Here is a 16,144-nt window from a genome sequence, read left to right on the forward strand (position 1 = left end):
CCTTGAGAACTGAGATCATTTGCTTGCTTCTTAGATGCAGTATACCTACTTATAATGCTTCCAATGTGACTCTAATGATGAGAAAAATAGCAGTCCTATATTCACTTTTTTCCCACTGCACATCCATCTTCTGTGTTAGACGCATTTTACTCTACAGCCTTTCAAGATCATCCCTTTTCCCCACCCTCTGAGCTGCTGTGTGTCTGAAGTCAGGCTTGTCCTTTGCTGTACAGACTGAGGAGGGGAAGATATGGAAATATCTGTGTTACCACACGTGCATACACACAAGCCCCATGCATATCTGGAAGCACAGGAGACCCCAGTGGTTGTGCAGCCCCCTGTCCATCCCCTTGTACTTGTCCTGCAGCTGCAGCCAGGCTGGACAACAGCCTTTTCTCCCCCCACCATGACCCATGCTGAAACCCAACAGTGTGAAAAACGGAGTGCCAGGCATGACATGAGGTGATCCCTGATACATGCATATTGCAGACTCCCTGGATTTTGCACCCAGGGTTCAGTAGGAATTTGAAGTCTGTCATATCCCAGCAGTGTTTGTCTGTTTTTTTTTTTTTTTTTGGTTTTTTTTTTTTTTTTTTTTTTTTTTTTGAAGGCATGAAGACAGTTCCTAGTTTAATGTGTGTATTTGTGGGTATGCTGCCCAGCCCATGATCTGGTAAAGTTCAGAGAATACATCTATTGCAAAAGAACTGGAAATAAAAAATTCCTGTGAAATTCAGCCTATGTTCATAGCCACTCAAAAATCATAAGCCTCTAATTTCCCAGTCTTCAAGAAAGTCTGCCAGGATAAAGAAAATATGGTTTACATTGTGCTATATTGAGCAGGGAGACTCTCACACAGGGGTCACAAAACTTTGCTTACATTCCACCTGGCTAGAAGCATGTAGCTTCCTTGGGAAAAAAATATGCTCTTGTTGAATTATTCAGTTTTACTTCATTATACACGCAGATATACTTTATGATTGCTATCATTATTCATTTCTGGTTTTTTATTATCCACTAGCTCACTTCCAGGGTGAATGATTTGGTGGTGGATGTGGCAGAAATCGGTAAGAAAAGAACAGTGACTACTTCACACAGATGATAATGTCCTTCTCTGGCTCGGTCCTGGCTCTTCCTACAAAAGCATGAGCTGTGCATTATTCAAGGCCAACATATTTCTGCCAATAATAGAATTTAACAATTCCCCCAAACAAATAGATGCATGAGGAAGAGAAGAAAGCAAGGGTAACCTGAGAGGGTGTTCATATAGATTAGCTCTGTTTAATCTCAATTTAACTCACCATCTGCCTCCTCCTAACCTGCATGTTCAAGACAGCACTGTATTTCAAAAAGGAGTGAGAATTGCCTGATGCATGTGGATGAAACAGCTGATTCCTGTACAGGAGTTTGTTCATGGTTCTCTTTCTGTCCCATCAGGGTGCCTTTGTTTTAGCCATGCTAAAAATAAACACTGTACACTTGCACTGTGGCTCTTTATGTATATTTTTATATATGTGATGCGTAGAGAAACTAATATGTGTATCTGCATGCATGTGCTGTCTCTAGGTGTGTGCACAAGTATACACACACACACACACACACACACATCGCGTTTTTCTAAATGTATTCATCTACACATAAATTTTAATAGGAATAACAGTATTTGAGAGGCATTTTAAAAGTGTATATCTGGTCATTCATGAGAGAAAGGGAGTAATAAAAATCCAATCTCTGGTTTCAGCACGTTTGTTATTAATTATTATAATAAACACTTATCTATAGGGAAAATAGAATTTTCACAGGATTAATTGAAAATTTTAAAGTCTTGATATATCTAATGCATGAGTTATTTATTTGGATTTATGTTAGAAGAAAACAAATACATTGAGTAACCCCTCAAATTATATTTTCTGGCAGCAGCTTAAAATAAAATGGTGACTAAAAATGTAACAGATGATGCCATTTTTCCTCTTATACAGCTCCTATTTTCAGCCTTCAGAACTGGACTTACACTGCTTTCCCAGGAGGAGCTAGGCTTATGGCTTCTTGGGCAGCTGGCTTCCAGAGGAAAGGGCTTGTCCTAACCTGAACAGTGGGTTTGCCCTCTGCCAACCCACACATCTCTACCGCCCCACAAGCTTTTATAAAGGCTATTCTCTTCCAAGAACAGAGAAGCATCCTCTAAAACATTAATGAGCTGGAAAGATCACAAACATGTTAGGATCTCTTGGTCCTGCAGATAACCCAACTTGGTAGCCCAGATTTGTTTTCAATTGCACAGGAGCAGTGAAAGTGAATGGTCTTCAAGAGTGTGTGCTATCCCAGCTCCCCATTTGCATTTTCATAGCTTTAGGGCTTTTGTAAGCAAACACAATGCTTTGCAATGAGCTTCAAAAGCAAAACACAGAGTTGAATAATTCAGGCCCCCTATTTTTATTACATTTCAGAAATGGCCCCATCTATATGTTTCACTGCTAATTTATACGCCACAAGAACCCTTTTGGCTACACAAAGGTCCCACAAAATGTAAGGTCACAAAGATGCTGCTTCCACTTTTTCTATTACTAGCAATCAAAGGTGTCCTGCCCCTGACACTATTTATTCCTTAAGGTATTCTTCCATATCAAAAAAAACCCTCATTTAAAATCCTGGGTGGGAAAAACATTAAGATCTGAAAGACTACAGGAGACACAATATCTGCACAGGCCTGTGTGGATTTCAGGTGAGAGCTGGTGCCCTTGTTCCTCACTGAACAACAGAGAGGAGCAGAATTCATCACTCGCATGTAAATAAGTAGGTGAGCTCTGTGATGTATTGCAGGGACCACCCCCTCTGCTCCAGCAGCCTCCTAGCTGGTCTCTGCCCGCAGGAAAGCCTCTGGTTTGATAAGTGCCACCTTTCTTATCTCCGCTGTTTTCTTCTGGCTGGCTGTGTTAGACTTTTAAATTTTGTTCAATCCATCTTTCATATCCTCTCAGCACCACTTATGTCTCCTCCCTCTGTTCTCTTTTGTAACTAGACGCTTTTAAGTGTCTTCACCATAATTTCCAACCACTATCTATTTCTTTGCGTATTTACTCTTGAAAGAATTTGAGAACAAAAACATTAGTTTTCAGTCAACCAGGGACTTTCAAAACTGATCAAACCTCTTCTCCTCATTTTGTAATGATTCTTATAATATTCCCATTTTGCTAAATGAGCTTTTTAATGTACTTTTTTCTGTCTATGCTTTCTAATGGCTTTCTAATTACCAAAATTTATAGAGCAATTTATATTTAATAAAGCTGATGTCTGTTTGCTTAACACAAGAGAATGTTTGCTAATAAGAGGGCACTTAAATAATCAGCTACACAGTCCTCAGAAGCAATGCAAGAAAATAGGAAAGTGCAAGTCACAGTGGATCTGTAATGAAACAATGCCCTCCACCCAAGAATGATGTGTGAGAGGAGAACCTGAGCTCTACTGAATCAGCTAATCAAGGAAACGGAGACCCCACTTCCTTGAAACAAAACCAATAGAGAATTACTATCTCAGGACAAGATTCAAAAACAAAATAATGAAACAGGAGGATCTTAAGCCTGATGCTATAGCATTTTCCATGATAAGGGATTTTGTGTTGTAAAAGTTCAGAGCAGGCACTGCCCAGGCAGGTTTCACTTAGTGCCTGGATGCAGCAACACAAGAATGATTCCTATTTCTTGCCCTACCCTCTAAAGTTTTCTCAGATGCTCCTCCCTCTCATTTCAGAAGTACTGCACTTAACTTTTGGTGTCCTAATTTCTTTTTCCATCAATATATTTTGTGTCATCTCCCAGAATCTTTAATTTGCTCACTTTCTATTGTTGGAGAGTCTTACAACTGAAGTATTTCCAAGAGTATGCCTCACAAAGACACATTAAAAGGTAGCAGAACAATCTGAATCCCAATATGCATAAAGTACATTGTTAACAAAATTTTCCTATTTTTTCCATTTACATTGTTTTTTGGGACATTGCCACCCTCCTCAGAGCCCTTGGCCTTTTGCCATCACTTTGAAAGGGAAGCTGCCACAAAAGTCAATGGGAGATTAGCGTAACACTCAGTGACAGATTTGGCACGTTGCAGCTCTAATACTGATTTTGCTTGAAGGGTCATAAGACTTAATAAGCGTTCATATCAACCCCCTTTGGCCATGTAATAATATACTCCATCACTGATGCAGCATTAAAAACCTGAAATTCATTACACACTGAACCACCCATGGTAATTTTGCTATCACTCACCCTGATGAAAGTCAGCTTTGGTACCATAGATATTGTTTCATGACAGCTCTACAGTTCTTTTCAGTCATCATTAGGTTGTCTCCATCCTCTTGCTGCTTCTGCCTGCCTTAAGGTTCTATTTGCACTACTAGTTTTTAAACTCCTGCCTCTAAAACTGTTTGTGAAACATACAGACATGTTTTTTGTGTGCAAGTGGGTATTCATCCATTCATTCAAATTCATACATTCATTGACATATACTTCCTAGTCCGTCTTTGCATTCATACAGAAATGCTAATTCTGTATGAAAGCCAATATAAAGGAAGGTTTAGCATATATACTTTTGAACTCAAATACCAGTTTGAATCTTGCTGGCATTTTGACCTTTTCCACTCACCAACTCAGACTCAGAGGCAGAAATGTGCAAAAATAAGAACTGGGGAGGCTCTGTTTTCATCCAATATTTAAGCAATAAGTGACACTAGTGAAATGGGGCAATTGTTTCATCACTGAGAGAATGAAGCTAATTCAGATTGATTTGGGATGAAAACACGAAGTATTACTAATCCCAACTGAAACACAGCAAACACAATTACCATTCATTTGGAGAAGTAAAACTGAAGATATGCCAACATTCTTTTACAGACCAAGGACAACTAATAATTCTGCACTAAACTTTTTCAGCTGAGTCTATATGCACACTTCATGGTGTCTAACCTTTGAAAAACAGCAAATAACTTCTAATAATTAGCAAGTAACCCCTCAATTAAGTTTTAAATAAACTCTAGCCTTGGCAAGTGATTATCCCCAATTAAAACTGGGACACTAATCAGGACCTTCACCAGAGCCTTTCAGCTGTCGTCTGTGGGCTGCTCCTGAGAAAGCTGAATAAGAAAAGCAAGGGCACACACACGCATACACATACATGTGATATTCCCTGGGGAAATGCCACTCCATCACAAAGCAGCAACAAATGCAGCGGGTCTGGCTCTGTAAAGAGTGGCCTGCAAGCTCATTTTTGGCTCACTACCTATTATCCCATAGCATTTCACCCTTACTTTCACAAAGGCCCTTGCTATACCTTCCCTTCTGATTTGCCTCACTGTTCAAAGTGTCCATGACAAAAAATGAGTGTGTGGTGCCTTTCACTGTCTCTGGCAGCATGGAGATGAAAGATGTCCTTTGTAAACAAGAACCCCTGCTGCTGCAATTTCAAACCAATGGGACAAAACAGAGGCTGACAAGCCTAAAACCTTTTTTCAGACTTCCAGTTCTTCTTTCAGGGTTTTGCTGGCTGAAATGCTGTTTTTCTAGATTTGTTACTGGACTTGCATCCAGTGTTTACATTGAACTACCAATATCTGCTCTATATTGCTTCTGTCACAGTGTTTCAGATAGCATACATTTTCATTTTATAGCTCTCCTGCTTCCCTTTAACTTATGACCTTTATTGAAAATGAACCATTTGTTTGCAGAATGTCAGGCGAAAGGGTTGAATCACAGGGGCTTGGCATCTGTGAAATGCTTTGCAATCCATTGCAGCTGTATTGGGAAAGCAGTGATGGAAAACTATAAAATGCCTGGGATTATAAGTTTATTCTTCTAAGGCAAGGACCCTTACTTGCCTTTGGATTGCCAGGCACACTTCACTCACCAATATACAAAAAAAGGGCCTGTTATGAATGAGCACTCTCTTGGCGCTTCCCTGATACATTTTTTTGTTGTCTCTTCTATCAGTATTTCTGTCATTTTTGTCATATCTTTACTGCTCTCAGTATCTCACAGTTCTCCTCAGTGGGCCCTAGGTACTTGCATGACGTGCTTCAGAAGCCAGATGGGGACTGGGTGAGTTCCAGAACTCAGCAGTGTTTGGCAGCAAGGTCCACACTGCAATGCTGGGACATGGCATGTTACAAAACAGAGACAAAAACCTGTTTTGCTTTAATTTCAACAATTCATTAAACACGAGCCAATCAGCATCTTGCATCTGCATTGTTTACCAGCAGCCTAAAGAATGCTGTAGTGTAAAAAATGCATTAATCTTGTGTTCATAGAGGGGCAGGATGAGCTTTGCACCAGTGCCTCTAACAAAGGGAAGGATTAATCAGGAGGAGGATGGGATGAACATGAGACTACTTGCGTGCTGTTGCTGCAGATATTGCTGCAGATATTCCTAAGGGGGTCTCTTCACACCCAGACTTGGAGCTAAGGAAGTTCTACCTGAGAGCACTATCTAGTTTTTCAGGATTTTAGCTGGAACCTGGAACGGGACTTAGTAATTTGAGGAAGGGAAAGCAAATCTTCTTCCTATTACCCACCACCCCACTGCCAGTGCTTTGCAGGAGTGTAGTGGCAAGTTCATGTGTAGTTTCCCCTATCATAAACCACAGATGGATATCTTCATTCCTCTGGGTGCAGTAGCATGAGAACCTTGTTGTGGCTTCTCCTAGAGGAGCACAGCATTCAAGGGGCACTGGCAAAGGGCTGAAACATGAAAAATGGGCCAAAAGTCAGTAGCATAGGCTCTGTTATATATATCTGACTACTGAACTGGTACTTGGGTTGTCCTGCTAGCTGTATGCCAATTACTGACAATTCATACAAGTTCTAATGACCTTGGCAGTGGTCAGAACAACAGCATTTTTATTCGAGGGCTTTGAGGGCTTGACAGTATGTTTGGAACACATTGCTGGAGAAAAAAATAAAGAAGCACAGGGAAGGAAGTGTCATCTATACAACTCAGAGTTAATTTGGCACCCTAGGAAAACAAACAATCCATGCTTACCAGAGTTTACCAGAGGCCCTGAGTAATCCAGCCGATCAAGGTTAAGCAGGGGTGGGGAGAGAGAGGAAATTCTGCTGAAACAAAAGAATCGAACTCAGAGAAAAGTACGGACCCCTTGGGAATTTTAGAATGGTTTGGGTTAGAATGGACCTCAAAGATCATCTAGTTCAAATATCCCTGCAACGGACAGAGTTCCCTCCCAGTAGGTTAGGGTGCTCAGAGCTCCATCCAGACTGACCTTGAGCACTGCCAGGGATGTAGCATTCACAATGTCTCTGGGCCACCTATTGCCCTGCTTCACCATATCCACAGCAAAGAATTTCCCCCTAATATCTAATCCAAGTCTCCATTCTTTTAATTTAAAGTAATTCCTCTTTGTCTTATCCCTAACTGCGCATGTAAAAAAAAAAAAAAATCTCTCCATCTTTTGTATAAAACTATTTTAAGTACTGAATGGCTGCATATACACAATTTTTCACAGTATATGCAGAATTGGAAGGGATCCACAAGGTACAACTCCTGGCCCTGCCCAGGACCATCCTCAGGAATCACACCATGTGCCTGAGAGCATTGCCCAAACACTTCTTGAACTCTGTCAGGCTCGGTGCTGTGATGACTCCCTGGGTAGCCTCTACCAGTGCTCAGCCACCCTCTGGTTGAAGGACCTTTTCCTGATATCCAACCTAAACCTCCCCTGACACAACTTCAGGCCATTCCTGTGGGTCCTGTCACTGGTCACCACAGAGAAGAGATCAGTGCCTGTCCATCCTTTTCCTCTCACCAGAAGAAGATGTAGGCTGCAATGAGGTCTCCCCTCAGTGTCCTCCAGGCTGAACAGACCAGGTGATCTCAGCTGCTCCTCACAGGGCTTCCCCTCAAGGCCCTTCACCATGCTCATGACACTCCTTTGGATTCTCTCTGAGGGCTTAATGTCTTTAATATTGTGGTAACTAGCCCTGCACACAGTTTGCAGGACATCTCAGGAGATGTTGTCATCTGAACCCTGCTCCTTAAAAGAAGAAAACACGACCAAACATAATAGACAATTATGATATAACTTGCCTTGAAGGGACAGGTGTCCTTACCTCTCAGATCATGAGCTATAGCCTTGAGCATCATAGAGTCCAGGCGAGTGACCCACACTGGCCCACTGTCAAGGATCGATTAATGTATAAGTAGTGGACAGGATTTCTAAAACGTCTTTTATGTGGAAAATCTTGTGTTTATGTGGAAATTTCTTTCTCAGAACTCAGCTGTGCTATTAGGACCAATGCTTGTCTTCCCTTAGGAATGATGTAGATTTTTTTTTTAAGGGTGATTTTTCAGTGTTCTCATTCAAAATTTTTTCTGCAGTTACACAAGATTACTTGTAGGCTGTAATATATGTTGTGATCTCTCCCTGCAATCTGTCTCAAACAGCTGGATCACTCCATAGCAAAATCAGACTTCATCTCCAAAGCATATTTATTATTCTTTGCCCTGCAGCTTAAATACCTAACTTGTATTTTCTTCATTTTTTGGTCACTGCATATATTATGTACTTCTGGGCAGGCTTGTATTGATCTGAAAAAGCATCATAAATTTTCCAGGTTCAGATTCAAGTTGCATTAACTGAAAAGGCAGATTACTGTAAAATGCAATATTCTGAAGAATCAATAAATCTTGCTATCAGAACAGATTAGGGTTTTCTCTGCCTCCCCTCACTTTCCAGCCATCTCTTCAGAGGGAAGCAGGAAATTTTGCTGTGCAGGAGGAATGGTCACAAACCAAGTCCTCACAGTACCTTCCAGCATTGCTCTTCCCATGGCAGCATCATCCACTCTCTGACTACTGGACTTGGCACAGACACCAGAGCAAGAGAAGGGCTGGATTTGGCAAGTTAATTAAAGTGGCATTGGCAGAGTGTTTCAGGTCTACCAGTCATCTTGCTGTCTTAATATAATTAAGGTGTGCTGGGCCTGCATCAATTGCTTGTGTGATCCCTTTTAGCATTCCTCTATTTATTAGTGTTGATTTTTAAAATTTATTGATGCATTTCAGTGTTTCCTATTTCAGTTCCCACAAATATTTTTTTCATCGCAAATATCTTGAAAATATCAAGAATAACAGAATGCTATTTTGATTTTTGTCCTCCTCCTGCATATTCTTCATTGTAAAATCACTATCATGGACGTCTGGTCACGACAAAATCTCATTGCAAGGAATACTGCTGCATTAGACTTGTTGCAGCCTATTTTGCTGTGGGCAGCTTATCACACAAATTTTATTTTGTGCAGCGTTTATTCCAGGTCATGGATCTATTTCCTGTGAGTGGAGATGAAGTTTTCCTACAGTTACTACAGCTACTTCAGTTCTGACTCTTTTCAGTATACAGAAGATTCATGTAAAGACGTTTCTTATTTGGGCAACACAGCCAAAATATCCTGGAAAACTGAGAAATTACAAAAGAACAGGTGGCCTTTCAGAGAGATTGGACTGGGAGAAATCACAGATTCAAGTGTCTGAACCTGCTTCTCGGTGGGGTTGTAATCAAGACTGTTAAAGCCACTTGCATTTTATTCTTAGCACAAGGAGAATGACAAATCTCACATATTACCAGTACCATCAGCAAGAAGATAAATATTTAACCTCAGCTCCTTTGGTCCCTGTAACTTCCGAAGTTGTTCCATGACAATTTGCCTATCTTGTAATCAGGAAATTCTTTAGAAATCCTGCGCAATCTATTCCTTTGCTAGTCTTTAATCAGTACCTACCCATGAAGAATCATAGATTTTTTTTTTTGACAGCTGAAAATGCTGAATTAAAGGCAATGTTTGGTTTTACTGTTGGTTGCCCTTATCACCTGGGCTAAAATCTAGCTGAGTGCTGGCAGCAGCACTGAGCAGATCAACAATGCAATTAAGTCACATTAATGGATGGCATGGTGGGACTCACCTTTCTTTCTCCAGCCGTCCCAGTGAGGCCTTTACTGAGAGGGAAGACCCCTGCACCCAACAGCAGCTTTGTTGCTTCAAGGGCCAACCAGATCAACCTGCCCTGGATCCCTGATGCCATGCCATCAGGGTTTCCCCCATACCTGGATGTGCCCAGTCTGACAAGTTGATGAGAAGGAGCAAAGCAGTTGGGTCAGTGTCTCAAAGTCTGGGATAGCAACAAACAAAGCAGATGGCTGGGGTTCAGTGAGATTCCCTTTGCCTACAAGGAAACATTGCCTTTCTTTAAAAAACCCAAACCTCTGGCCTCAGCTTTACCAACCAGGTGCATCTCATGCTGTCTCATTTTCCCCTGACTTAGCATTCAAATGTTCTGGTGCATTTCTCAATGAATAATTAATCTCATTTTGAGTCTTTTTGCTTTAACCTACTGTTTTCAGCCTTGGTTTTATTTCCAAGCCCTACATTTTTAAGTTTAAAATGTTATTTATTCCTCTTCAAAATTTCTATTTAATTTATAATTGCTCACTAAACCCAGAAGATAGATGTGACTATCAAATCTGTTTATTTTGGGAAGGGGGGAACAATAGAAGAAGGGAAATGAGAGTAGTTAATAGCAGCTTTAGCACTAGGCAAAAAGGAATCACAAAATTCTATGAACTAGCTGGCCCTCTAGTCCTGATCCCAGCAGGGTCAGGGACAGAGTGTTGCCCTGGAGCATGTCCAGGTGAACTTACAATATCTCCAACAGCACCTAACAATACTGCATCATTGTTCAGAAAACTTAAGTATCAACAGAGAGCAAGTTAGCTATAAAATACTCTTGCTGATTGAGTGTGTGAAAAAATTTTGGCAGTATTATCATCTGAGACAAATAATGTCTCTTTAAGAATTTGGGAACTTCCTCTTATGTTACCAGGATACTTTCAGTTGCATCTGTCCATCTAATCTAAGAAAATTACTACTGCTTTCCTGTTTTCTGATGCTAAAAATTAATTTGTTTTCTGTATGGGGCGTTTTAATCACTTGCATGAGGAAAATGTTGTGGCAAGCAGGGTATTTTATAATCCTGTGTGTCCCTTTAATAACAGGTATATCATATTTTCTTGCGAGACTTCAGGAAAGAGAGTTTTGGGATATGATACCTTTGGGTACTTGTACCTGCAGGCCAGTTCCATATCCTACAACCTACACATTCACAGCAGTGACTGTGCCTCCTATCTCTTATCAGTTTATCCTTTGATGACTCTTAGCCCTCAGGCGTCTTCCAGTGACATACAACATGGTACAGCAATTACCTCAGAGGGGCCCTAACAGCTCACCTGCATCTCAGGAAAGCACTCTTATAATGAATCCTCGTCCCCGCTGCCAGACATAAATCAGTCAAGAGAGTGCACACAACCTTCATCTGCCCTCGCCTGAAGCAAGTGTTGCCTGGTTTGCATCCCATCTGACCTTCTCGTAAGGTTGCTGCAAACTTATTGCCCCTGGTGAAAGGCCATATCTGCACTGGGTGACATGCAGAGGTGCATTTAATAAGTTGAAAAATCTTGTTATAACTTTTTCTTTCTTCTTATTTCACATGACGAAAAAATCTTGCAGGCAATTTAAAATTCAATTCTACAAAAGGGAAGTAACTGAGTTTTGATTGAAAGTGAGCACTTGTATGTGCAAAATGAAGCATGAAAGAAGTGAAAATGTAATGGGAGATCCATTACCCTGGGGTGGAATGAAGCAGACCCTTGACCTTGGGAGACACTCCTCCCTTACAAGTTAGAAATAAGTAGATGCATTTCTAATCAGCACCGCCAGGGTCAAATAACAAGAGAAAAACGAACACAATCCACCATTTGTCTGGGACTAGAAGGTGACAGCGCTACACTCTGTGAGAGGGACTCAGGCTGTGGCTTGGGAGGAAAGAAGCCAGGAAACCCAACTCCTCACCAGCACAGAAGATGCTGGAGTGACAGCTCACTCCCGGGTTGTGGAAAGCATGGGGTTACAGGGCTGTCACATGAGTCACAGCAGCAAGGTCTGTCAACTGCTCTTGTCTCCTGAGAAGACTGGATATGTATCAGGAGGGGGATCTCTGAAACAATCATACTGTTTCACACAAACCCCTGTCTGTGCATAAACAAAATGCAAGATTTCTCCAAGCTCCTCTCCAGCCTGCATGTAAATCTCACAAATGCATCTGTACTCAGGTGAAGTCAGCTGAGGTGATAAATGTTTCAATAAATCACACAGCTGACTTCTTCTTTAGCATATCCACTTGCAATCTGTAAACAAATCCTGCCAGGAAGTAAACTAAATTTCCTTTCTATGAAATTATTTATTTCAATTCTTCCAACACTCTGGCAACAACAATATAGAAATCACAGAAATAATGTGAATGGCATTTTCTGTTGCTCTTGCAAACAAGCTAGTTGATGTTAGCAGTAATGTTCAAATGACATTGTAAAGCTAGACTTTCAAAGCCAGCTTGCATTACCTTGATTCTGATCCCACAGGAGAAAATGAGGTCAGCTTTGACAAATACAGAGAATCTCAGCCATGAACACTATTGTTCTCACCCATAAGGGATATTCCTCACTGAGAAGGCGGTAAGCCATTAAAATATAAATTACCTTATGCCAGACTAACTTTGGACCTTGCCCTATGGATGGCAGTGATGGTGTTGCAGCTCAGACTATGTACCACAGATCTCTTCATGTTGACCCAGGTTACAGGTTCTGTTCAAGGTCTCAGAGACAGTCTATGGCAGAGTGAGATATCAAAATCAGCTTTCCTAATTTCTGCAGCACAACCACTATTCTTATCAGTGTGTCACTGATTCTTCAGTATTTATGTGTGGACACCATGTTAATTTATGGTGTTTCTTTATGAAGTGTGCCTAGAACAGCTGGATTTGTCACAGGTGCAGAAGCAAAATATTACATCAGACTGAGAATGAATTACTGAGACCCTGATCTCATTCACAACTCAAGCTCCTCAACTTAAAGGCAGTTAAGGTCTACCTTGATAGCACATGTTTTTTTCTTTTAATTAAAACATTATCTAAGTTTAGTCTATGTTAAGAACAACAATTTTGATGATATTTCTCTTGCCAAAAACTCATCCTGCAATAACTCTTTTTCCTTTTCAAAGCTTTTGTCTTACTCAATATTAGAATATTAATTCATCAAAACCATGATTGTCCTTCCAAAGTTACAGCATACTTGTACTTCATTTTAGTACCAGAACATTATTCAGCAAAAATAAAATTAATTATATCAAGAACAGTTCACAGTCAGTGTGCCAACTTATTTTTTAAGGTACCACTAACAAAGGTATGCAGAGTTTTTCTCTGACTGTTACTTGAAGTACAGTCTTTACCTTTATGCTTACCTTTATGTATAAGTTCACTTTGTTTTTATGGTATTTGAAGACAACAAGTGTCAAATTCACAGGTTTGATACCCAAAGCATCCTTCTCCAAATAAAATCATCTCCCAAGCTTTTAATCACAAACTATATTCATCTAGAAAAGCCATGAAGCCCTAAACACAAGAGAACAGGTCCACATAATAGATGGTCTAGTCAACATGTCTCAGTTTTAAGCACTGAATTCTCAAAATGTTTGTCATAAATCCAGAGTTCATGAAGAAGGGGAAAATTTTATTGAGAAGCTCAAGGATAGTAAATAAAGATTGTGTCACTACCATTTTGGAAGAAGAAGGAGCTCTGAAAAAAAATAAAGTAAATCATACACTGCTGAATTGTTTACTCCACTACACAGGACATATTTGGAAGAGTATTGCTTTAGAAGGGAGGTTAAACTCAGTGCTACTGCAGTCTGTGCTGTCAGGTGAGTAATTTTTCTTTGGAGACCAAATATTTTGGGTTTTTTCCCGATGACTAAAGTGCTTATATTTGCTTCTTGTCAATCAGCCACAGGGAATTGTCTGGTGGGTCTTGAAGCGTAGAGTGACAACATCAAGGGGAACACTAGTAATAAAGGAGCAGCCACTGGAGGGGAAAAGAATTAAACTTCTGCTGAGCCTGGCTCTGTTTCTCTGTTCTCTAGGAATTAGAGTTCAATCAGGCATTCATAAAAGTCAGCTGAAAACTTACAGAAGGAGTCAAGAATGTGATTTCACTCAGTGCTCTGCCGCCGAAGTGCTCATATCGCAAAGCAGAAAAGTGTTGCTGTTAAACACCTATCAAATTAAACTAGGGCACACATGCTGGAAGAGAACAAAGGGCTTCAGGGGAAAAAACAGGAAAAACCACAATCTTTTATTTGTCCTTGAAACTACTAGAACGCATCTCTCTCCCAAGGTCTGTAACCGTGCTCTGTATCAGTCCACGGTGCAGCCCGGAGGTTTTTCAGGAAGCCGGAGTGTCACACTGTGCTTCTGCTGGTGGTGTTTACGCTGCTCTGCTGGGCAGTGTGTGGCTGAGACGGCAGTGGTGCCCGTGGGGAGGGATGGCACGCCCGGCGGACAGCACTCCCAGCAAGGGTCCCGCTGCAGCCCGCCAGATGCCAGACTGCGAGCCAGGAGCCAGTCCAGCAACGCGACTGCCTTTCTGCTCCGCACAGCGCCGCTGAGCTGCCCCCGGCGCGTCCCCCTCCTTTCTCTCATGCAACAAAGGCTATTCTATAGGGAGGGGCATTTCCAATTCAAGAGTAGAAAAGCTGCGTATTCAGTATTTCTGGGGGGGGTGGGGGTGATGGGAGGGAATAATTACACAGCAGCACACCCAGTTGCTCTGGTTTTGTCTGATTGCTTAGCAAACTTTCAAAGGAAAGCAAGTAGTCACTATAGAAACTACCACATCATATGGCTGTTCGTTTTGCCTCTGAGATACAGAATATCTTTAACTAAGACATTCTTATTTTTTCCTGCCTTTAGAACACGCTGCACAATAAATAGCTAGGCTTTGTTGTGTGTGGGTGTGTTGTTGTGAGGTTTCTTTTGTTTGTTTGGTTGGGGTTTTTTGGTTTTGTTTTTATTTTTTATGTTGTTGGGTTTTGATTTTGTTGTTGTTGTTGTTGATTTTATTATTATTATTTCTTCAGGTTTGTTTTTCCACCACTGAATTGAGTAAAACGGTAGGGTTTACTTGGAAATTGATTTCTACAAGTGAGAAATGATCAGTCATTTCAGTCTGTTTGAGCTTCATTTTTAGTATCAACATCTTATCACTGTGGAAGAACTCACATTGAAGGATAGGTATAGTAAAGCTGAGTACAAAAATAGCTGTCAATCCACAGCTCATTGGGAAGGAGAGGTGAAGAGATCACATGCATAAAACTCCAGCAGGTCCCAGTTTGATGGCCAGTAATTCAAAACTCAGTGTCTACAGAGTTTTAGAGAAAAAAGCACTAGCTGTTTGCATTGACTTTGTAGGTAATAGAGCTGTCGCATGAAAGGTAAAACATCATAAAAAGCACTGATATGTGCAAAATCCCTTGAGTCAGTGAAGCGCTCAGTAAATACATTAAGAAAAACACAGTGTATGTAACCTTCCAGGGATGATTTCCCTGTAATCCATGGTGACCTATTTCTATTTTATTATCAGCACCATGACAGAGCTGAGAAGATATAAATCATTCAATGGCACAAACCCACTGAACTTCGTCTTTGTTCAAATTTTCACCTCTCAGTTCCCGAATCTGGTTTTTCTTTTATTTCTTTTCACTGAAAGGAATAGAGGACTTTTGTCAGAAGTTTATGATATGCTGTCTGGGCTCCCTCTTTTCTCACAGTGAAAGGCTCCCTCTTTTACCCATTTTTTTTTTTCTTTTTTGTCAAGTGTTTCTTGGGACATTTGCATGAATAAATAATTACTTATTCAGAAGTGCAGGATTATTTAGTGAAATTCTCTGGATGTTTTCCACTCCTTCAACACAGCTTCCAGCTCAAAACAACCTGTTCCCCCAGCCCAGCCTGCTCCCTCAGCCTCGTGTCCAGCTGTTCCACCACAGAGGCTCAAGTTTCCTTGCTGATCCTCAGATGGTACTGTCACCGTGTGTATTGCTGCTTGTTTACCTTTTCCAGCCCCTCTTCATCCCCAGACTCTCCAGTATGCCAGCTGCCCTTCTTGCATCAAAGCAAGCTTTTACCTGCTTAGTTCTGCAAGGGCTACCAGGCCTTTACTTTCACCCAAACGTGCAGGTTGCCCTCTGCACCCTCTGTGCGC

The sequence above is a fragment of the Melospiza melodia genome, chromosome Z (assembly GCF_035770615.1).
Source record: "Melospiza melodia melodia isolate bMelMel2 chromosome Z, bMelMel2.pri, whole genome shotgun sequence".
Classification (NCBI taxonomy): domain Eukaryota; kingdom Metazoa; phylum Chordata; class Aves; order Passeriformes; family Passerellidae; genus Melospiza; species Melospiza melodia.